General features: G+C 43.4%; 1 long non-coding RNA gene across 1 annotated transcript in view; it reads right to left on the bottom strand.

Annotated features, from left to right (window-relative positions):
- Positions 1–13,020: 13,020 nt before the first annotated feature.
- The window catches only part of LOC117030127 (uncharacterized), a 141,845-nt gene continuing 131,782 nt past the window's right edge, over positions 13,021–23,083 (bottom strand). Inside the window, exons 3-5 of the long non-coding RNA XR_004424329.1 lie at positions 19,908–19,992; positions 14,549–14,698; positions 13,021–13,462 (exon numbers count right to left, since the gene is read on the bottom strand). This is a non-coding gene — a long non-coding RNA (uncharacterized LOC117030127). The remainder of the gene's footprint in view (positions 13,463–14,548; positions 14,699–19,907; positions 19,993–23,083) is intronic.

Here is a 23,083-nt window from a genome sequence, read left to right on the forward strand (position 1 = left end):
AAGTTGCTTCTTTCCTCCCCTCAAGCCTCCCTCTTCCCAGCATTCTAGAGGAGACGTTTTACTCTGAACTTCTTTGTGCCACCAAAATGGTTAATTGAAACTGCTCTTTTTTAAAAAAAGGCATGTATTCAGATTTGCTGTGCTACTTACAACACAAACTTAAACCAGTTTATGATCAAATGGCATTTTTTTAATTTGTCTTGATTCATGTGAAAGTAATTTGGATTCACATTAGTATTCTGGAAACTGATCATTAACACTTTTTAACTGATTTTGTAAACACATTTTGCTTCCAAAATAAACATAAACAGGAAAGGAGAACGTTCAGTGCAGCTGAGGCATGAAGACACACATACATTAAGAAGAGCAGGATCCCCAGCGTAAAATGGTGAAGGCATTTGAGAGTCATTTCATCACCAACTCGCTTCATGAAAAATATGCAAGAAATATGTGAATAACTTCAGATTTGCCTGACGGAGGGATTTTAAGCAGCAGAGTCTGTGTGTCCACCACGGATCATTGCAAAGAATTAAGATGGGGTGGGAGGTAGGGACTGATTAACGTTCGATAAGGCAGGAGATGAGTGAAGTGGCAGGCTGCCTCCAGGCTTAACCGGGTGGGGGACTTGGAGATACACAAAATCGGAAAGGTTTGGTGGTCCAGCCCTCCTCCAGTCCATGCGGGGACCTGTCACTAGTATCTCCACCAAAGGGCTGCTCAGCTTCTGCCCGGACACCCTTCAGATCAATTCAACTCACCCTCCTATGAGACCCATTGACTTACAAGCTTTAGTCCCGAACAGTGTGGCATTTAAAGATGCATCTTCCAAACGAGCCCAAAATAACCATACAAGTCTCCTGATTCAGTGGGAGTCTAATTCAGAAACCTTCCAGCAGCACTCTGACACTCTCTTTTCCTTCTCCTCGTCGCTACGTCCTATACTCTCTTAGAAGCTTTCCTCCAAACTTTCCCCAAATGCCTCCAACCTGCTCTATCCAGAACCTCTGGCACTTTTCCTCTTCCCATTTTGTTCTCGATTTTGTATGCCGAAGTGTGAAATCACCTGGAGAGCTCCTGAAGGGTAGGAGAGGAAAAGAAACTCTTGAAGTAAGACCAGACTGTTGCAGAGAGCCTGTCTCATTGATCTGCAGTATGACTTAGGGTCACCTCTGAGTGGACAGAGCATGTGTGGTTTAGAAACACGGGTCTGGGAGTCAGGCAGACTTGGGTTTCCATCCCAGCCCTGCCATCTTTCTGAACTCCGCTTTCCTGATCTGTAAAACAGGGAACACAACATTTATTTTTTGTGGTTGCTAAACAGAGGAGGCATATATCAAGAATTTAGTACAGCATATTTTCAATAAGTAGATAATATAACTATTCTTACCATCCCTGTCCTGCCTCTAAATGTTCCAACATCTCCTGGTGCCAGAAATGGTCTGAGTTGCTCCTTCCTCTGTATTGATCCAATTCAACAAACATCGACTGAGCACCTGTGCCTGCCAGGAACTGGGCTGGAGCTGCTGATTTGGAGGTGACAAAGACAAGTTCCCTGTTCCTGAGAAGCACAACAGTCACTTGTTACTTCTTATAGTATTCAAGGAACGGAATCAATCAACTAAAGTTTACCTTAACAGAAGAAAAGGAAAAGCGTCTGCTCTGAGGAAGATCAAGTTCTAAGTCTCTTTTGGTTTGAGTCTGTTGAAGTAAGAGACAAGGTGCTCTGCTTCTACTAGGTAATAGATGGGTCACTGGCTTCTTGAAGCCTCAGTTGACTCATCTGTGAAATGGGGATGCTAAAGCTTGGCTTGCCTGTACCTCTAAACCTTTCTGAGGGAAAAATAGGACAGTGAACATGATTTGGAACTATAAAGTGCCATGCAAATCTAAGGTTGTTGCTATCCTTATTACTGATCCGTATGAATGCCTTTGGAGGCCCCCAATTGTTCCCCAGCCTCCCCCCACAAGCTGAAGAGGTAGAGCACTGAGGCATAGGAACGCTCTACTGGCCTTCCAATCCCTTTTCCCCCGTATCCTAACAAGCTGGAAGCGCCACAAGTTCCTCAGCCATCCACCTGTAAGAGCCTAAGGATTTTGGTTTCAGGTGAAAAAGACCCAACTTAAACTATCTTGAGAAAAAAATACAGGAATGCACTGGCTCATGACATCCAAGAGAGGGCTATGTAGGGTGTTCATGAGTCACAGGTCTGCTCAGAATACAAATTTGGGAAATGCTCCTTCAAACCACATAGTTTTTGAAAGGACTGCCAATCATACTTCTCTGGCCACATGATTGGTCCAAGATGGACATTATAGTGGATGCTGATGGTGCCTGGGTAACCTGCACACGGGGCACTGAGTGTGCCCCTGCAGTGCCCCTGCGTTAATTATGCTCCCTGAGCAACCTGCAACCAATGAGGGGCAGGAGTTTATGCATAAATACTCCAGCATCCTCACTCATCGGTGAGTGTGTATCAGGGCTGGGACCAGGCGTTGAATTTAAGAGAGTGCCAAAAAACTCAGTAATCAATAAAAATCAGGTTTCGTTGCAATCTTTTTGAAAAATCAAAATTAATACAAAAATTCCATGATACACAAAATATCAAAATTTAAAATAAAGACAGCACTGGTATTACTGATTTTTTCTTTTGCCTCAGGCTCTAATATGGCTCAGCTGGGTATTCCGTGTGTATCTTTTAACCTCTTGTTTGCAAGTTCAGTAAAAATGGGAAGTGAAAGTACTGTAGAACAGGCTGAGATGTCTTCCATATGAGGCTTCTATTTGAACCCACCTGTGGTCTGCCCAAGCTAGCGGTGCCATCCTCCAGTAGTGTGGCCCGGAGCACGCAGAGAAAGGAAAGTCAGGGACATGTAGAAGCAGTAGACTGAGGACATATGGGTGGCTTATTTTTTGATGTTCTTAGAAGAGTGGTCACAGTTTGCATGATGTAAGCCCACAGCCAGAACAGATAACCCTCAAGAGAACAAAGGTCATTTCAACTAACAAATCACTTGTTTCATAATAGAGAAAGCAAACACCAAATCAGCACATAAACATAAGTTCCTATAAGAGGGTTTTAAGCCTCTCTCTCTCTCTCTCTCTCTCTCTCTCTCTCTCTCTCTCTCTCTCTCTCTCATCTTTTCTTTATCTGCCGGTTCCCTTGTCAGGTAAAGGAATGACACAAAGCAAGCAGCATACAGGAGAATGGCTTCTTCCTAAGCACACCCCAAATGACAGAATGACCTAGAGATTAATGCTTCTTTTGCAGGAAGAATTTGATCCTTGTGCCATTATAAACCAAGCTTGGGGGAAGCCAAGCCCACAATCAGGATGTAATTGAAGTATGTTACCTATAATAGGTTCAGATGTTTGTGATCTTCAGCACTTTATGAATTCTGCAGCAGATGGGCGAGGGCCAGGGAGCGGGCGAGAACAGACTGGGTAAGGCAGTCTGGCACTCTGACAAGGGCAGCCCCAGCTGTGGTTCGGGTGGTATTCAGCATGCCCACCCACTGCACCAGCAGCCTGCCTTCCTGATCTCACGTCCACGGCCGCCTTAATGAAGAGTGGAGGTAAGCATGAATCCCGGCTTTCCAGGGATCACAACATTTGAGAAACCCAGAAGAATCGACATGATGGAAATGGTGCCAAGTTCTTTTGCCTCTTGCTTTTCAACAAAATGAGAGAGAAAGAAGGAGAAAGAAGAGAGAGGGAACCTGCTAATAAAATGCACAGCTAAACATTTTCCAGTTTTCCTGGGCTTTTAATTTTTTTTCCTCAAAAATTTTGTGCTGGAGAGGGGAAAGCAGAAAGTAACAACGACAAAAAGAATCTTGACTATACAAGAATTTAGGCAAGCTGGTGTAATGGACAAGATGCTGTAGTTGGAGTTTCAAATCCTTGCCCGGTCATTGTCTCCCATTGTGTAACTTCAGGCCGGTTCTTAACCTGCCCAGCTTTCTGTTTCCCCATTTGTCAAACAACCAACATACTATATGTCTCACAGCTGTTTGTTTGCATTACAAAAGGAGGTAATATGTTAATAGCTAATGTTTATTGAGCACTTACTATGGGTCAGATTTTTATGTATCGACTCTTAAATCCTCGTAACAGTCCTGTGCGTTAGGCCCTGTTACATTCCCACTTATAGATGAGGAAACCGAAGGCAAAGAATGTAAATAATTTGCCCAAGATTATAGCCAAGGAGTGGCAGACTGAGATGAAACAACGCTAGCTCTATAGCCCACACTTTTAAGCAATGGGTTGTCCAGGTCCCCAGGTCCTTACCTGCAATGTCAAACTCCTGACAACCAAAAGTTCTTCTAACTCATTTGACAGCAAAGCTGAAACTGACCTGGATTATTTAGCACCAAAAACTCACCTGAACTGACTTGAGATTATTGATAGTTTTTATTTGTCCCATGTAATGTGTATATTCATTTATTTTCATAGCAAAATATATCCGTTTACTTGTTTGATCATGGGGTGCTGCCCCCGCCACTGCTGGGGTGTTAGGTAAGATATCCTTTATAAAATTAGGAAATTCTGAATTCTGAAGCCCCTCTGGCTCCAAGGGGCTTCAGAATGGCATTGTGGACCTATGCTGCCTTGCCAGTGTAGGCACTCAACACGACTTGATGACATGAAAGTTGCAGTTGCAACTAGTATAGTTACTTCAAAATATATTTGTTTGGGTATTCATTCAACAAATACTTGTTGTACGTCTGCTATGTACTAAGTTCTTTTTTAGCACGAGGGGTAGAGTGAACCAAATACATGTTTTCCTTGCCCACATAAAACTTATAGTCTAAGAGAAATAATAATGGGAGAAAATAAAGAGGAACATATTTTAACAATAGGGTATTACGGATAGGAGTATATAAGGCCGCCCTGCATTCATCTCTGTCTCTAAGCATACACAACAGAAATGAGCAGAACCTGTAATAATGGGGAAATAAAAGAATTTGGGAGAAAAACAACAACCCATAATTATTCTAAGAGAGTAAAACTGAGTGCCTTGAAATATTGAAGTAATTATCAGGTTAAATTTCTATGATCCCTGCAATTTCCATGAAACCTGGAAATGTTGGGTGCGTAGGCCTGGCATATCTCTTAAAGTAAAATTATACTTCTTTTTCACTAAGACTAAAAGGTCATAATTAAAGATATAATGAAGCTAAGTGAGTAATGGGATTTGTGATTCACTGGGGAAGTAAATGTCTCCAGAAGCCCCTTCCTGCCCCTGGGAATGGGCGGTCACCATGTCAGGGGGTCTTGGGGGCCCCCACAGGGCCCAGCATCATCAAGGAGGAGAATTCAGATCTGTCACCAGGACCAACAGGAAGCTGTCCATGAAAATATTGAGCTAGAGGAGAAGCTTTCCAGTTTATTTTCTCTGAGGATTTTTAGCATTATTTTTTTACGAATATTAAAGAAATACATACCGATAGTAAAATATTTGAAACACTTGTATAGAAGCCTAAATCAGTATGAAAAGTGTCACCTATAATCATCACACTATACTGAGGCAACCACTATTGGTGTTTAATATATTTCCCTCTAGATTTTTCTATGTGCTTTTCCTCATAGTTGAGATTTGCCTACTTTTTAAATTTAAAATGATCATTAACTAATAACAATAACAATTCATTGACCACTTTCTATGCCCCTCATTTAAATTCTTAAATGATCTCATAAAAGTGGTTTCATAATTGCCAATTATTTGACATCTCTGTGGCTGTTTCCTGCCTATAAAATGGGGTATTAATAGTGCCTACTCTGTAGAATTATTGTGAGAATCCTGAGTTAATACATCTGAAGCACTTGGAACAGTGCCTGGCATATGGCAAGCACTTGATAGCGTTCACTATTATTATTATCCCATTTTGCCAATAAGGTAACCAAAGCATGAAAGGTTAAATAACTTGTCCAAGGTCAGTAATTAGAGGGGATCAGGGTCACAACTTGAACCCAGGTAGTAAGGCTCCAGTATCCATGGCTTTAAGCCAAGTATGGTGAGAGCCAAGGTGCTTTTGAGAGACAGGACTGGAATTCAGTCCACAGTTGGGATTATGACATGCATAGATATATCTGACGGATTTCCTGGGGCTCTGATGGAATCCAAATTGCCAGAAAAGACACTGGGGGTCCTGAGGGAAAATCCTTCATAAGGAAAATTGGTATCTCCAGTCTTCTTGACCGAGAAACTATTTCTATGTTCTATAATACTGCACTTCTAGTTCCTACAATAGTGGAATAACGCCTGACACATATAGTAGGCATTCAATAAATAGTTGTTAACTAAATCTTGCATGATGGAGTCATACTCAGCTAATGGCTTAGAGATCAGAGGAAATGACGGTTTCAAGGTAGCTGCTGACCTCTGAACTCATCCTGAAGTCCCCATCTTGGCAGAATGTCTGTTCCTTGAGAGAAAGAGCCATGAAAAGCATACTATAAAAAGGGTCTCTCAAAACTCTATAATACCCGAGGCCCCCTGCTGTGGGATTCCCATCCTAATTTAGCTGCACCATCTCCAACTCATCTCTTGAAAATGTCGTTGCCCAGGGCAAACTACAGCAGAGTCTCACCGATATTGGCTCCTACCAGGTGGTGGTAGAAATATGGTTCCAGCCTGAGCTGCACAGGTGTAGTGATGACTACTTAGGCTACATCAGGATAGGCAAAGCTCGAGTCAGAAAAATGGAGCTATGTTACCAAGCTTTGGAACATTTAGAATTCTATAATACCTACCATGCCTCTCCACCTTCCCCACATGAACAAAACCCGTGCAAAGGACAATCTTGCAAGTAAGGGAACTGGAGAGAAATCTACAATGTGGGGGAGGCAACCGCAGGACTCCTGCTCCTTGACATCAAGACATTGCCAGAGAGTAAAACTTAATGTTCCTACCAAAAAAAAAAAAAAGGTAGATACACTCCTCGATGGAAGAATCCTTTCACAATGTATGCATATATCAAATCTTCACATTGTACATTTTAAATATCTTACAATTTTATTTGTCAATTACACCTCAATAAAGTTGACAAAAGACATTGCCAGAGATCTGCTGCAACCAGAGTGGCAGTGGGACATTCTAGCTCATGGTGGGTCTGCCGTGGACAGAGGTTCTAAAGTACCAGCGTAGCTAGACACGACAGCAAGCATTAATCTGGACAAATTCATTGCAGTCCTTGGTAGAGATCCAGAAACATCAGGGAAGGAGGATCCTTCAAGGGGGCTAGACATCCAACATGAGTTAGTAGAGGTTTGAGGTTGGGTGGATTTGGGCACTAAAACGCTAATGGGATATTTGGGTTGCAGTATTTCCCTGTTACATGGAGCTGAGGAGGCAGAATGGAGTGGTTTTTTGAAGGCATAGACTGAATTTAGATAGACCTGGAGGTGAATACCAGTTCCAGCTCCGCTTCTTGAGTAGATTATTTACCCACTCTGGCCTTAGTTTCCAAATCTATAAAATGGAACAATAATATCTATTCCAGTGAGCTCTCTTGAGGATTAAATATGCAAAGTGCTTAGCGAAAGTCCTGGCATTTATCATCTACAGTGTTTCCCTGAAAATAAGACCTAGCCGGACAATCAGCTCTAATGTGTCTTTTGGAGCAAAAATTAATATAAGACCTGGTATTATATTATATTATATTATATTATGTTATGTTATGTTATGTTATGTTATGTTATGTTATGTTATATTATATTATATTATATTATATATGACCCGGTCTTATATTATACTAAAATAAGACCGGGTCTTATATTAATTTTTGCTCCAAAAGATGCATTAGAGCTGATGGTCCGGCTACATCTTATTTTCCGGGAAACACGGTATTGTGGATAAAGCATCCTCCTGCTTCAGTATAGCCTGTCCATAAACATTGCCTCATTTACTCCTTGCAATCACCCTTCCAGACAGGTATTATCATCCCCAGTTCATGAAGGAGGATATCAAGCCTCAGAAATCTTGAGTAACTGCTCCAAATTACACTAATTCCAAGTGGTGGACTTTCTGGGTCTCTTAAATTGTGTCAGGTAAGTAATTTTATAAAGACAATGAGCTAATTGACACATAAAAAGATTGACCTTCAGTGGGCTGCTGGTTGGCTCAGTTGGTTAGAGCACAGTGCTCATAACACCCAAGTCGCCGGTTCGATTCCCACATGGGCCAGTGAGTTGCGCTCTCCACAACTAGGTTGAAAACAACAACTTGACTTGGAGCTGACAGGCTCTGGAAAAACACACTGTTCCCCAATATTCCCCAATAAAAATTAAAAAGAAAAAAGACTGACCTTCCCTAGTGTGGAATAATTCTGAGTGCTGTACATAAACTCTAAGCAGCCCCCAAACTTAGGGCATTGGGCTACCTATTTTGCAGGGAGTTGGCCCCAGAAGGTGACACCACCTCCCCTCAGAAGCACCATCTTATTTCTCTGCTCCTCTTGCCTAAGAGAGTTCCAAAGTCCCCGGGAAGATAACAATGGCCCTGTGAACATGGAATTAATTAAGGATAGGGGTAAATAATTAGAAGTTCTTTGTGTGATTGTTTAAACCAGGAAAAATGAGATATCTCCCACATACCGGTAGTGCTCAATCATAGATCGGTTGATTAAATTATGATACACAGATGCAATGAAATAATATAGAGTTATTTTAAATGGTGTTGGAGAAATATGTCTAAGAGTAAGGAAATTTTATCATGGAATATTATTACAATATAGTATGTTATGATCCCTTTTAAAGAATATATAGTATGTGCATAAAAAAGACTTTGGAAGGATTTATATTAACATGTTGCATTGGTTGAATTTGAATGAAATTAAGGCATTTTTAAAATGTTCATTTTGCCTATATAATCTATAGGCAATCAATTATAGATTATTTCAGAAAAGTTGGGAAGAATTGAATATATTACCTAGAGTTAGATATTAATGATTTGCTTTCCTTCGAAATGGTGGTTAGGTTCAGACCAAAACTTCTCAGATTAGGATTAATGTGCTTTGCTGCTGCATAAATCAGCACTCCCCAGCACTCCCTAACCCTTATTCTTCTGTCTTCTTCAGAGCACTTACCATCAGCCACTTCATATTGTTTGCATACTGGATTGCACTCAAAACACCCACCAGGAATGGATAAGTTCCTGAGAGCAGAGACTTTGGTCTGTTCACTATCTGGCACAGCGTATGTGCTTAAAACACATTTGTTAAATCATGCATTTCTTTAAAAAGCAATCAGATGATTGAGAGAGAGAGCGCTCTTGTATGACCCCGCTCTTCTATGAGAGGCAAATCTTCCTCTTCCACTATCATGCCTCCCCGCCCCTTCACCTTCTTCTCACCCCCCATCGTCATCATCCATTCATATTTTTGGTGCCCAAAGTACCACAGAGTATAGCAGGAACCTTTGACATCAGTGTTTGTAACAAGGATACATAGCTCTTGTGCTGTATGATGGTTTTCTGTATATTGTGTTTTCTCATATTTTTCTTCCTATCAGACTTCAAGGCAGCTACTTGGATGCTGAAGGACGGCAGAATGTGCTGGACTTTTGGGGTGGGGACAGGTAGGAACTTAGGTTCCAGGGGTGAAGAAAGGATCAGTTGCTAGTTCTCATAAAACTTCCAGGTGGGCATTGTTAGCCCCCAGCCTCGGATGGGGAAAATGAGGCACAGTGAGTTGCCCTAAACCCTTAGATTGTTGGCAAGCCTCCCTTTGAGGCCCCATAGCATTCTCCACCATGGCACCCATGCTTGTCTGACTCCCACTAGACTGTAAACTCCTGAGGATGGAGTCTAGGTTTTGTTTACTTTTGTAATTCCGCAGCCTAGCACAGTGCCTGGCACATAGTAGGCACTCAGTTTGTTAACTCAATTGCCCAAAGTAACACAGCTGGTAAGTGACAGAATGTTGGCTAAAACCCATGCCTCTGATTGCCTTCGCATTGGGTTAAAGGCTTGAAATGATCTAATTTTCGATGTAATGAATGTAGCCCCTTCCCTAGGTTGAGTTGCTTCATTTTCTGTTTCCTTGTTCTCAGTCCATCTTTTGTTGTCACTGTCTTCCTATCAGCTACTCTTTTGGCTGGTCCTATGGTGGACTTGATAACAAAAGAGTGTTTCCGGGCAATTATCAAAAGCCATTTGCAAAATAAGTCTCATTCATGGTCAGGGGGGGGTGGGGAATCCAGGAATTCCCCCAATGCCCTGGCCATCCAAAGATGGGAAATGTTCCAGAAAGCAGAGGCATCTTTCTGCCTCTCCATCCATGCTTGAAGAAGAAGGAGAATGGGTAGGGATGCAGCAGCAAGTTGAAATTTTAAGGAGCTACAGAAATCCAGCAAGTAACCATAAAGCCCCAGGAAGGTAAGCTTTGAATAAAATGAATAGCTAGCAATTAAGTTTCATTCACGTGCCAGTCATTGTGCTAAAAATTTTCACAATGAACTTCCTATTTAATCCTTCTAGCATCCTTGGGGACAAGTCTTACTGTATCCATTTTGCAGAAGACAAAACAGAAGACTGGAGAGGTTAAGTGACTTGCCCAGTAGCACACAGTTAGGCAGTTTTAGAGTCGATGTTAGAACTCTGGATTATCTGTCTTCCGAGACAGGTATATTCATATGCTTTGCTGGGATGCCTGTCCAGGGCGTGTCCAAACAAGCTCAGGCCTGCCTTGAAGGCGAACTAGAAACTCGAGCAAAGGCGAGATGGCTGGACCTGGACCAGCTTCGCGGTAAGCTGGAGGACTTTCCTGGAGGCCTCTCTTCCTCCCATCCCCACCCCCCACCCCGGCCGCCAGCCCTCCGCCCCGCCAACCGGGGGATGGTGCTGCCTTCGGGATAGGCGCTGGCCTGGGCGCGGCCAGGGCGGGGATCCGGTCGCGGTCAGAGCGGGCGGCGGGTTGAGCGTGCAGCTGCCGTGGTTCGGCCGGGCAGGGGCGGCGCAGCCGAGCAGATGGCGCCAGCGGGGGGCGGCCGTTTGGCGTTCGTAGCACTTTCCTTCTCGCATATGTTGCGGGCAGGCGGGTGGAGGGGACGACCTCAAGCCCGCTGTGGCGGCCAGTTTCCAGCCTTGGAAGCGCGGAGGCCCTGGATCGTAGCTCCTAATCCCAACTCCAGCCGGCTTCTATGGGAGAGGGGGATTGACACCTGGCATCTGCTCTCCACTCGTCATCAGGTGACAAAAACACACTGTACTTCTTACCCTCACTATAGCGCTACAAGAAGTGTCTTAACCCCATTTTACAGCTGAAAAACTGAGGTCCAAGAAGGACCAGGACTAGACCCCGAGTTCACTGACTCCTGCCTGAGTTGACTGGCTCTATATGGGGACCAGTGTGTCTCCAGCCTAAGGGTCCCACCAAAAAGCAAGTGAACTTTCTTGAGCTTGCTTGTCTACATTCCAAAAAAGGCTCCTTCTGTAGGGCCTTTGCATATGATGCCCTTTGGAACACTCTCCCCAACTCGCATCCACCCCCCATTTTCTCAATGGCTCCTTCCGATGTCAGATCAGGCATCACTTACCGGAAGTCTTCTCTGAACAGGCAGCACAGCCCCAACCATGGCTATGACCATTTGATTAATGTGTGTGCGCCCACCTCCGCCCCCGCCAAACTGTAAACTCCAGGACGAGTGGGAGTGGGTGTACTTTTTCACTCCGTATTCTATTTCCAGTGCGTAATAGACACTCAAGAAACAGTTATGAATGAATGAGTGAATGAACGAATGAGCAGTGGAATGAGTGAATGAATAGGCTTTATGAACTAGCACCTGCTGCCTCGCCATCCTGTGCGTAGCTGTTTAGTGGTGGGGGGAGGACTGTTTGGAAATTCTGGGCCTTCTCAACTACAGTTCTTGATTAAACATGTCCTGGGGCTGTTTCCCTCCCATCTCTCCCCTCCCCCACCACCACCGCCATTGCTCTGGGACTGGAGACCCAGCCCTTTCACTCCTGTTGACAGAATGGAGTCTTCCTTATGCTGATGGAGGAAGTGACCCTTAATAAGATGCAACCAGGCCAGAAAAAGCCAAATGAGAAAGCTGGCAGCTTTGTAAGTGGTTTTTCAGGAGCAAAGTGGAAAAACGGACATTAAAATGAATCCTTTAAGTTGCTTTTCTGACCTGCTTGGTGGGAGAGCTGGGGATTCCAGGACATTGGAGAACGTCCCAGATGGAAAGAATTCAGATGCAAAAAATATTTACGGACGCCTACTAGGTGCCAAGGGCTCCTTGGGGCTATTTGACAAACAGCTCGAAGGACACTTGGCACATTCAAGGCCTTATTTGAACCTCCTGGAAACTCTGGGAACCAAGCTCAGTTCATGGCCTCCATCCTTCAGAAAAGAGAATAAAGGCACGTGGGGTCAAAGCGCCTGTCCAAGATCATTCTGCCACAGTTTTATCCAGAAATGGGTTTCATTGCTTTTTGAAAATCCAAATATGACTTTTTGGTGATTAAGAAAAAACAAAAATCTCTTATATGTGTTGGTACTTGACATACAGGATAATAGTTTGGCTGCTTTTATATCATCTCCCTGATTGGAAAAATGATCTCCTCCTTGAGAGGTCTCGGATTGACAGAGCTTGAGCTCCCTCGTTTACTGAATTCGGCAGCTCTTTCAGTTCATTGAAAAGACTAGTAGCAATAAGTCCTGAATAGGACTAATAGCTATAGCTTATTAGTGCTCATCACTTATTGATTAAGTGGCATTATTAAATTAATATGTCAAATACTTTATATACATTAGCTCATTTGAACCTCACAACAACTCCAATGAAGTAGGTGCAATTTTTGTCCCCATTTTACATGTGAGGTGACTGAGGGTCCAAGAACTTAAGTAACGTCCTCAAGATCAAGCACTAGTGAGTTAACCACTAAGTGTGGCCATATTAATGGTTCAGACTGTTCTCCAAGGAATCCCAGGGTTCTATCCAGAAGTAAAGGAGACTGAAGCAAAGGGATACCCTGCTGGACAGGCCTGAAAGCCTTGTCCACTCCAACCAGGGCAGCTCTGTTCGTATCTCCTAAAGTGAAACAGCAAGATTTTGTTGGACAAAGAGTTTCCAGTGCTAAAAATATTTTAAAGTTGGGATCTAACAGACAACACTATCGATCCCACAGCTCCTGGAAGTCCAGCCTTGTCTCCTCTGTGCAGCAGCCCACAGTGCTCAGCCCTGCGCCTCAGGAAATGCAGGCTGCATTGAAATGAAATATATCAGAGCACACGGGGGGTAGTAGTGATTCCACTGCACTGTAGTTTCTGCTCCTTCCAGAACTTCCAAGGGCACATGCAGCTATGCAGAGATGACCCTCCCAGACCTACCGCCAGCTGGTGGTCATGAAGAGGAAGAACTTCATGCAGGTCAGAGAAGAGACTTCATGGAGGGTGCCTGAATGCAAGCACAGAGAGCATCTTGATGCTATGGTTTCAGTGTGTACCCCGGAATTTCCTGGAGATAGGGGGTAGGAAAGGGCAATAGCCTTAGGATAAAGGATATGAGAACCTCAGGCTTTGGAGGCAGGGGAGGAGGGCTTTGCCACTTGTTGATAAGGTAAAGATTCAGCCTTTGGATGATGTGGTAGACTGAGGCGCTCTTATACATACAGTCAGCCTGCCGGCTGCCCAGCCTAACTCCCCATCCATACCTCTCTCCATCCATCCTTACACATTTTTGTAGTTGATTATCTTCAAGGTTATTTTTGTTGTTGATTACTTATTTGCATCCCATTGTGTTCTCCAATGTTAGACATACAATAAAATTGGGTATTAGCAAAAACTAAACACCATTAGCAAAAACTAAACCTACAATCAGATAAAGATATAAACTAAACTAAATGGTGAAGATAGAGAAGAGAGTTAGAATGCAGGTATGCAGATGTAACATCCTAAGCGGTGACTGCGGTGGAGCCTCAAACCTAACTCCGAGCTTCCTAGTGTAGTGGCCAGAGTGTAAAGGGAAACAACATCCATTACATGATTCCAGTTTTCTATGAGCATATGTTGAGTTGCTCAGAAGATGCTGAGCTATTCTCAGAACCTTGAACAAACAGGACTTTCTTGTGCAGGGCTTCGTCTCCTAAGAAATGTAAATTGTAATGTCCTCTTTGTAGACCTCCTACAGTAAATGCCTCCTACAGTACATTCAATGTAGTTTTCATTTCACGAAATGAATTGGCAACTTAACACAAAATTGCACCTTGTTAAAAACAGTGCTTTGAAGGGCCAGGTAGGTATGGTTCTGATGGTGGCTGAATGCAGAAATTAAAGATAGATTTTATGGAGTAATAGATGGAACCACAAGACCTTCAAACGGTTCTCCCTAAACAATGCTTCTCAAAGCAGGGCTTTGGCTAGGACTTGGGTAGCAAGTCGTTCACGCTCTGAGTAGGGTGCTGTGTTTTGCTGATTGAACGCAGATCCAGCTTCAGGCTTTCTATCCAGTCTATGCCCCCATTTAGTTACTTAGTGAACAGTCTTTAAATCCAAAGAGAAAGATGAATAAGTTATGTGAAGTAGAACTCAACCAAATACATACTTTTTAATTCTTACAAATAAAACTTTCATTGACGTTATGTAAGTGACTCTCCTACTGCTTCTTTCCCAGGTCGTGGTCCAGGTGAGCTCTGCCAGTCTGTTTAAACTTGTCCTTGGTATTTCTGGTGCATGTAACAGGTGTACCACTCATCTTCAAGGAAGGAAGAGAATAAAGATGTCATCAATAATATTTCTACAGAGCCTCCAAGTCAACCAAGTTCTCCTAGTGTGGGAGGCAGTAATTTGTTCCCTAATATATGGGGATTGCTTTTCGTGGGTAGCTAAGACCCAATCAGTCTTCAGAGGGGGTTGTAATTAATAGGTAAGGAAGTGCAAATACATCTGAATTAATAGAGCCACTAGGTGTGACTAACTATAATATGATTACATGTGAAATTAACCCAGAGATCAAACCTAATCAATCCAGACTAATAACTGCCGGGACAACACTTTGTGGTTTTAGATGAGTTTACGTTGAAAGGAACTCAAGAAAATGAAGTCTGTTAGAATGTAAACACTGCATCTTTTAAAAAGTGTGAGCAACATACTAAGATTATAAATATGCATGTAGATGATATTACTGTCCAGATATCAGATAACCAAACCATTATTTATATTGGCAAGGGAGGGTAAACAAAAGTAGAAAATCAGGAACCAGGAAAGAGAAGCACAAATGTAAAAAGTGAAGCTGCAGTAGGATAGAATCAGAGATTCCCAATGTGTAAATTTTGTTATTTATCTGATTCCAGTAACTTAAGACATTACCAAATAATATTTCATGCATAAAATATATAAACTCTAAAGAGCAAGATGATGAGCAGCCATGAATTTACAAGCCAGCTTAAGGACCCCAACATTAACAGATTCATTGCAGCTCTTTGTGCATCACATCTTGGTCATAAACACTCCTGCTCCCTCCCCCATCCCAGGGGTAAATATTATCCTGAATTTTGTCTTGTGATAGATTACATCGCCAGCCCCAATTTTTTACCCCTCTCTGTATCCACACCTTTTTCTATGTAACTTTGTAGAGCCCTACCATTGTGGTGAGGGCCCATTTCTCTATTTTTTTAAAATTTGGCCAGGTAACTTTCTTCAGCCAAGAGAAGGAAGCAGAAATGATAGGTCAGTCCAAGTCCAGCCTTCAATATCCTTCCATGTTCCAACTTTCTTTGTTTGTACCTTTTCCATCACCACAAAAAGAGCATGTCTGGACTAATATGTCAGTCGGGGAGGAGAACAAAACACACGTGGAGCAGAGCTGAGTCACCCCAGTGGAGCCCAGCCTAGATCAGCAAACCCCCAGTTCCATGAAAAGAAGTGACTGTGGCTTTAAGACACTTGAGTTTTAGGTGATTCCTTATTCAACATTTTTTGTGGCAATTGCTAACTCACAGACACATTCTTACTTTTCTTTATAGTTTTACTACAACTGTGTCCTTGAACATTCTGTTTCATTTTGCCTGTTTTTGAACTTTACAGAAAGGGTGCCATATTGGTGGATTCTTTTGTATAGTTGGCATTCGGATTTAAAAGTTCCAAGTCAATGATTGAAGAGAGCCTTAGGTAAGCCAAGAGCTTAAAAAATTCACAATAGTAAGCAAGTAAACAGACTTTCAAATGGGCATCGTGCCAAGGAGCATCCCTCGCCAGGTCAATGTAAACAATCATAGCAGCACACAGATGATATGCTATTGGGCAAAACAGCAGAAAAGATGAAGAATGAGCTCTTCATTTACGGGGGCCTTCCATCCAGGGGAGACTGTGGTGAGATGGAAGCGCTGTGGAGTCAGGCAGACCTGTTCAGAGCCCTACATCCTCCCTTTGCACTGGTGTAAATTTGAGCCATTGTTTTGTACTTTCTGAGCCTCAGTTTTGATGTCCAAGTGTCCAAAGAGTGGAGATACTAACCTCTCCTTTCAGAGGACTGAAAGCCAGTTCATTCACTCACCTCCATGAAACGAGGGGTTTTAATTCTAACTTTTTATAGAGAGGATGAAATTAAGAGCATGGGATGCAAAGGAAAAGGAACGCTTTTCTGAGGCATGGAGAATTTGTGCATTGAAGGAAATTTGCGAATTTTTATTTGTTGTTTAGATGAGTTTATGTTGACTCTCTCGAACCTGCAGGTGAATGCTTTCTTCTTGGTGGTGAAGAAGGCAGTCAACTACAGGTTTACGACAGTCGAGAATAGAATTAAGGTCTCTGCAGGACCCTAATGAACAGCCGGAGGAGAACAATGTCCTTCTCACTGCTTTGTGTAACAGATCTTTAAATATTGCTGTGGCGTAGGAGTGGAACAAATAGAACCAAGTTGCTCAGCGAGTGAAGAAAGAATTTGAGGAAGTAGGTGAGGAGCCCAGGAACAAAGACAAGCTGGGAAAGAGGTGAGAAGAGGAGGCAGAAAGAAAGTTCTGAAAGATGAAATGGGGATGGGACTTGGGGGAGAAGAGAGCCAGGGAAAAGCTCCCAGGAATGGATACTGCTAAGAGACTTTTAAAAATAGGAATGTCTAATGATCAACTTAAAGTGATTTTTCATTTGTGACTGCTGAATCACCGGCATAAACTCCCTGCTGGAGATATCAAAGGAAAGGACCGACCATCTCTCGTGTGGGATGCAGGGTAAGGGGACAGGTGAAACATGCCAGGGGAGAAGATCAAGAATTCAGGGGAAGAATTGGAGCAAAGGCATCCAGAAGAGATGTGACCATACACACACATTCCCAGAGGTGAGCAGGAGGATGCTGGGTAAACCCCTATATGTAGGATGCGTATTCAAGGTGTTTTCATTTAAGTACAAGTTCTCACCCTCAGGTAAATTACCATTAAGGGGACAACCTGATGCCTGAAAATCACTGGTCTTTGTTCACTGAGCTGGATTAAAACTTAAATCTTTTTTTGAAAACAAGGGCTAAATTTACCTGTTCTGAGACTTTGAGAGTTGGTTAAGAATAAAATTATTAAGTTACATTGCCAAAAGAAAATCATATTAACCAGAGCCCTTCTTGGGGAAAGTTCTGTATGAAGTTTAAAGGAATATTTGGTATGCCCTTTGGAATAATAATAAGAGCTAACATTTACTGAGTGCTTCTTACATGGCAAGCCATGTTCTGAGTCTTTTGCAAGTATTAAATCGTTTGATTTTCACTAGAACTCTATGAAGTAGATACTATTATTATCCCTACTCAATAGATGACAAAACTGCGGCACATTTTCCCAAAGTCACAAAATTAATGAGTGGAATTCTGTCTCAGGGAGTTGAGAAATCACCTCGGGGTGGAGGGTGGTGTGTGATACTGGCATCTTGTGGACAGAGGCCAGGAATGCTGTTAAACATCCTGCAATGTACTGGACAGCCCCCCACAACAAAGAATTATCCAGCGCCAAATGTCAATTCTACCAAGGTTGAGAAATCCTGCTTGTAATCCCATACTACGCCTCATATTGGTTAAGGTGGGGTGGGGGCACTGCCCCTAAGAGGTATGCTTTATCAATGCTATTGGTATCATATTTCTTTATAAAAAGGTGCAGGGATTTGGTTTTACTGAAAGGAATATGCAAATTAGGAGCTAGAGCTGAATTGTTTAGGACAATGAAGGACCAACTGAGCATTTTATGGTGGAACTCTTCATAGAGTTCCATCACCAGGAAATTCATTGGTGATGGTGGGAGAGACGGTCACCGAGGAAGGATACCTACATCCAGTGGAGACGTTTGGACAGTTTGGCTGTAAGGATGCAGGTCACCCCTCTTACAGCTCTGCAACACCATTTCATTAATCTGCATTGTTTGGTAGTGTTTTGCATAGTAGATTTTCTTTTGGGGGGAATAAAAAGAAATATAGAAATACATGCTCCCTGACATACCATCACAGAGTACATACAGGCTCCTTGCTCATGGCAGACATGAAAGTTATGCATCTCAGTCACTTCTATAGCCTTCTGGAAAGGCTGAAGACAGCAAGTCATTCATACCCTTCAGCACCATTTACAAAACCCTGGACAGGTTCCTCCACTCTCATGGCTCTGTCCCAATGACTCTCAAATTTCTGTGTCCAACCCAGACTTTGCATCTGGGCTGCAGGCGTGTTTATCCAACTTCTTCCTGGCTATCTCCACCGACTTCTCAAAAATCAACATTTTCAAAACTGAATTCATGATTTCTCTCTTTCTTTCTCCACCCAACTCCCACCTTCGTAGTTGATGGAATCGCCCTGCAACTGTTCAGCCAACAATCATCAGAGATCGCTTGTCTCTCAACAACTTCCCCATCGAGTCACCAAATCTCTCTGTAAATATCTCTTGACTGTGACTCCCTTTTCCATCCACAAATCCCACAAATATATGTCTGCTGTTGTTGTCAGTATTCAACAGCAAAGTGGAAAGGCTAAAACACAGTTCCTCTGAATCAATATCTCGGGCTCTTTCTGCCTCTAGCTTTATAAATGACCCAGAAAAAAAAAGAACAAATGTAAATTCATGGTGAGTGCTGATGATACAGAATTATGTGGCAAGCTGGGGCCAGGGGCAAAGAGCAGGAAAGATTCATCATGACTTAGATCAGCTCAGCAATTGAGCTGACACATGGCCAATTAAGTGTGTTCGTGGGAAGCGCTAGAGAAGTCTGCAGTGAAGCCCACAGAGAGAAGGCAGGCATGGACCGGCTGATTCAGAACCAAATCGGATCAACTCACCTGGAAAGGGACTCTCAGCTCCTAAAACATGAACAGATAAGGTTGAATAGAGAAGCTGGGATCCACCAATCCCAGGTAAGGGTATTTCCCCTGTGTCTTTTCTAGTATCAGCACAAGCATGATAACTTTTCCTGGGTTTTCCAAGGATGTGTCATTTTGGAGCACCCGAATCCTTGAGTCCTGAGAAGTGAGATTTGTAGATTTTGTTGAGGAAGAGAGGCCCGCAGAGGTCACCGGTGCTGGGGTTCCTGATATGGATTATGAACATTTGGGGAACCTGGGAGCTGTGGCAAGCAATGCTGGAAGCCACAAGGAATGCCCGAATCAACTGCTACAGCGTGTGATCCACAGGGAGAAAGGAGGGGTGCATCTCATCGGCATCCCAGAGAAAGTTTCCTATCTGAATAAATACCATGTATGACTCTTTTAAAAATGTACTGGATTCTGTGGCGATGAATAAACTACAAATTCATTCAAAGCACTGGTTTAAAAAGAGCAGTTTTTGTTATTGGGTATTTTCTCAAAGGATAATTCAGTACTATACACTGTGATCATATGGGAGTCCTTGAAATGCTTTAGTGTTTTTTTGAAAAAAAAAAAAAAAGCCCTCACAAAACACATAGGTCAGAAAGGACTTGAATCCAGAGTACGTAAAGAACACTTACCCCCGAATAAGACAGGCTTTCATTGTATGACATTATGGGAAAGGCGAGACTTCCGAGACAGCACGCTGAGCAGTGGATGCCAAATCTGGGGAGAGAGGGAGAAGATTTATTGCAAAGAGGCACAGGCATACTTTCTGGGTGATGGAAACGCTCTATATCTCATGGACGGTGGTGGCTAAATGACTGTCAAGAGTTATCAAACTATATCTAAAACATGTACATTTTATTGTATGAAATTAGACTTTAAGAAATCTGACTTCAAAGTAAAGAACAATTTGTGTTCAAACACCTATTGATTTGGTCCAGTCATTTTGTGTGAGGAAACGGAGATCCAGAGGGGTAAATGATGAGCCCATTTTCCAGACCACTTTCCACATCTTTATTTGATTTATTTTTTTAATTGGGGAATATCGGGGAACAGCGTGTTTTTCCAGGACCTATCAGCTCCAAGTCAAGTAGTTGTTTTCAATCTAGTTGTGGAGGGCGCAGCTCGGCTCCAAATCAAGCCACTGTTTTTCAATCTAGTTGTGGAGGGCGCAGCTCACTGGCCCATGTGGGAATCGAACTGGCGACCTTGGTGTTATGAGCACTGCTCTCTAACCAACTAAGCCAACCGGCCGCCCCTCCACATCTTTTTGATATAGCAGACTCTCACTCAATGAGCCCACCACTGGGTGCAGGCCTGTATGCACATGCCTGGCATGGAGGGATCGTGTGCCATGATTATTTCTGTGCCATGCTGAGGAGTGTCCTGAGAGAAAGCTCATCCCATAGGAAAGCACCAAGCATCACAAGCTGACCCAGGAGCTGCTCCCTCGTCCCCAGAGGGGTGAAACCTCCACCCTGGCATCCCACTACAGACAGAGCTGTCAACAAAAATCTACAAGCACTGTTTCTGGAAACTGCTTACAGAGTGTGACCTGCAGGGAAAGGCAGCCCTCCATGACTGACCACATGGAATCGCTGGCATGAGCCTTGTGGCTTTTCTGTGGCTTTTCTATCAAAATGGTAAGAGGGTGGTCGCCCACAGGGGACATCATGAAACCTTATGGGAGCCCTCAGAAGTGGAATCAGTGTCCCCAGATACCCTAAAGACAGATAAATTACGTTGTACATATATAATGACATACATAATATAATTCCTCTGGGAATTTTCAGGAATATTTGGTAATGGGGCCTGGGAAGGAGGGAGATATGCAGGGCATGGGGGTCTTGCCTGATGAGGCAGGAACAGTTAGAACTATGGCTGCAAACGTGAAGCTGGGGACATTCTAATTTCACCCAATTCACACCGACTGGTTAGTGGCTTGGAAAGGACTAGAATTTAGCTCTCATGGTTCCTTGGCAGAGTTGTCTAGCGCATTGGATTCTTTATTGAATGAAGTCCCTGACTCCACTGTGCAAAACAAAGGAGGTGTGGCTGGGGCCGAAATCGAGACCCTGTATAGGAGCTTTTAAAAGCCTGTTTCTTTTTAAAGTGAATATTCATCAATACACAGTTGTTGCAGTTTTTTTTTCAGTAAAACTTTTTTAAAGCTTTCTAACCTTCCCAAAATATCCTCACGAATCTGCCTGTTTCAAGAATGAAGTCCCAGGGGCTGGCTAAGCCATGTGTGCATCAGTTGCGGACTCAGACATGAGCAGGAATACTGCAGGCCCGGGAGGTGGCCTCCTGGGGACCACTTGTAGGAGCAATTAAGACACCTCATGGGAAAGACCTCCTTCGGAGTGTGAGATGAGGAAACTTTGTTCTCCAGAATTCTTCTAAGGGAAACCACAGAATTTGTTAGAAGAAACGACTTGATGATCTCTCTTGGGGAAGGGATGAGGCCCTAGGTGGGTGTGTTGGCTGGCACCAAGGCTTCAGTGTGTGGCAGAGGACAGGAATTTGGATTCGCCAGGGGCCAATGCAAGAAGGAGGTGAGAAGCAGCGGGAAGAGAGAATGCAGTGTGTTCCACAACGTGGTCCCCTTACTCCCCCTGTAACCACTGTATTTGACTCAGAACTTCTCATGGAGATACATGAAGGCACTGAGGGTTAGGCCTGCGTGGTGGTAGGAGTGGGACACACGGGCACAATAGAAACCGCACATGTGGATTCAGGAGCTGGACCCCTGAACAGACGCCCTTGAAATTAGCAGACATTGTGTCAAAAACTTGAGGCCACCACAGGCCATAGAGATGGCTATAGTCCAATTCCTTACCTCTGAGCATATTTGGGTTACATATGGAAAGAAAAACGTGAGCTTGACTGAGAACAATGGGAAAGGTGGTACCACTCATTTCTTTTTCCTCCTTCCTCTCAGCATCAAGGCCAGGAGAGATGAAGCCCAATATCGTAGTGACCTTGCTATGGCTGGAGCTCACCAGCGATCTCTGGGAGGTCTGTGCCAATGTCTGAGCTTAGGAGGAGGAAATGTGGGTGACGCCTGATGGCATTTGAGATTAAACGTGGAGTAGCGGTTGGGACTCTCTGGGCTGGATGGCAGGAATTTGAGAGGAGGTAGAAGCCTCCTAATTTTATAGACGGAAGAGAAACAGAGAAATATTGTTTTGCTACTATTTTGTATGCCCAGTTGTATATTACAAGGATGGCTCACACCGTTTTGGATGTATTGCCACCTTGACCATGGAGCAGCCATCTGGGAAGAGAGTGTAGACCCAGTCAAACTGCTCTGGGAATTTAGATGAGTCAGTGACTGACTGGGCAGAAGTCAGGAAATGGGGAGAGGAAGCACCACATGGTAGAGATGGTGCTAGATCAGCATTCAATCGCCTGAATGCAAGTTCTTGTCTTACTGATGGGCAAACTACTTACTGTCTGGGATACTCAGGTGACATCAGTAAAATGGGATAATTGTACCAACACCACAGTGCCAGACTCCCTCCACGGCTGTCCGCAATCCCACAGCCTTTAAGCTGCTGCCACAATCCTTTAGGATCTTGGGCTCTTCCTGACTCTAGCTTCATAAATGAGCCCCCCACAAAAGAACAAATGTAAATTCACAGTGAGTTTTGCGAGCTTCGATTTTCTCATCTGTAAAGTAGAGCCGATCACCCCTACCTCACACGTTTATCATAAGGGTTAATGAGATGTTGGATGTAAATGTACTTCACAAACTGGAAAGTGCTACCCACAGGTAAATTATCACCGTTAAGTTTACCGTATGAAACTG

Source organism: Rhinolophus ferrumequinum, chromosome 11 (genome assembly GCF_004115265.2).
Source record: "Rhinolophus ferrumequinum isolate MPI-CBG mRhiFer1 chromosome 11, mRhiFer1_v1.p, whole genome shotgun sequence".
Lineage (NCBI taxonomy): Eukaryota > Metazoa > Chordata > Mammalia > Chiroptera > Rhinolophidae > Rhinolophus > Rhinolophus ferrumequinum.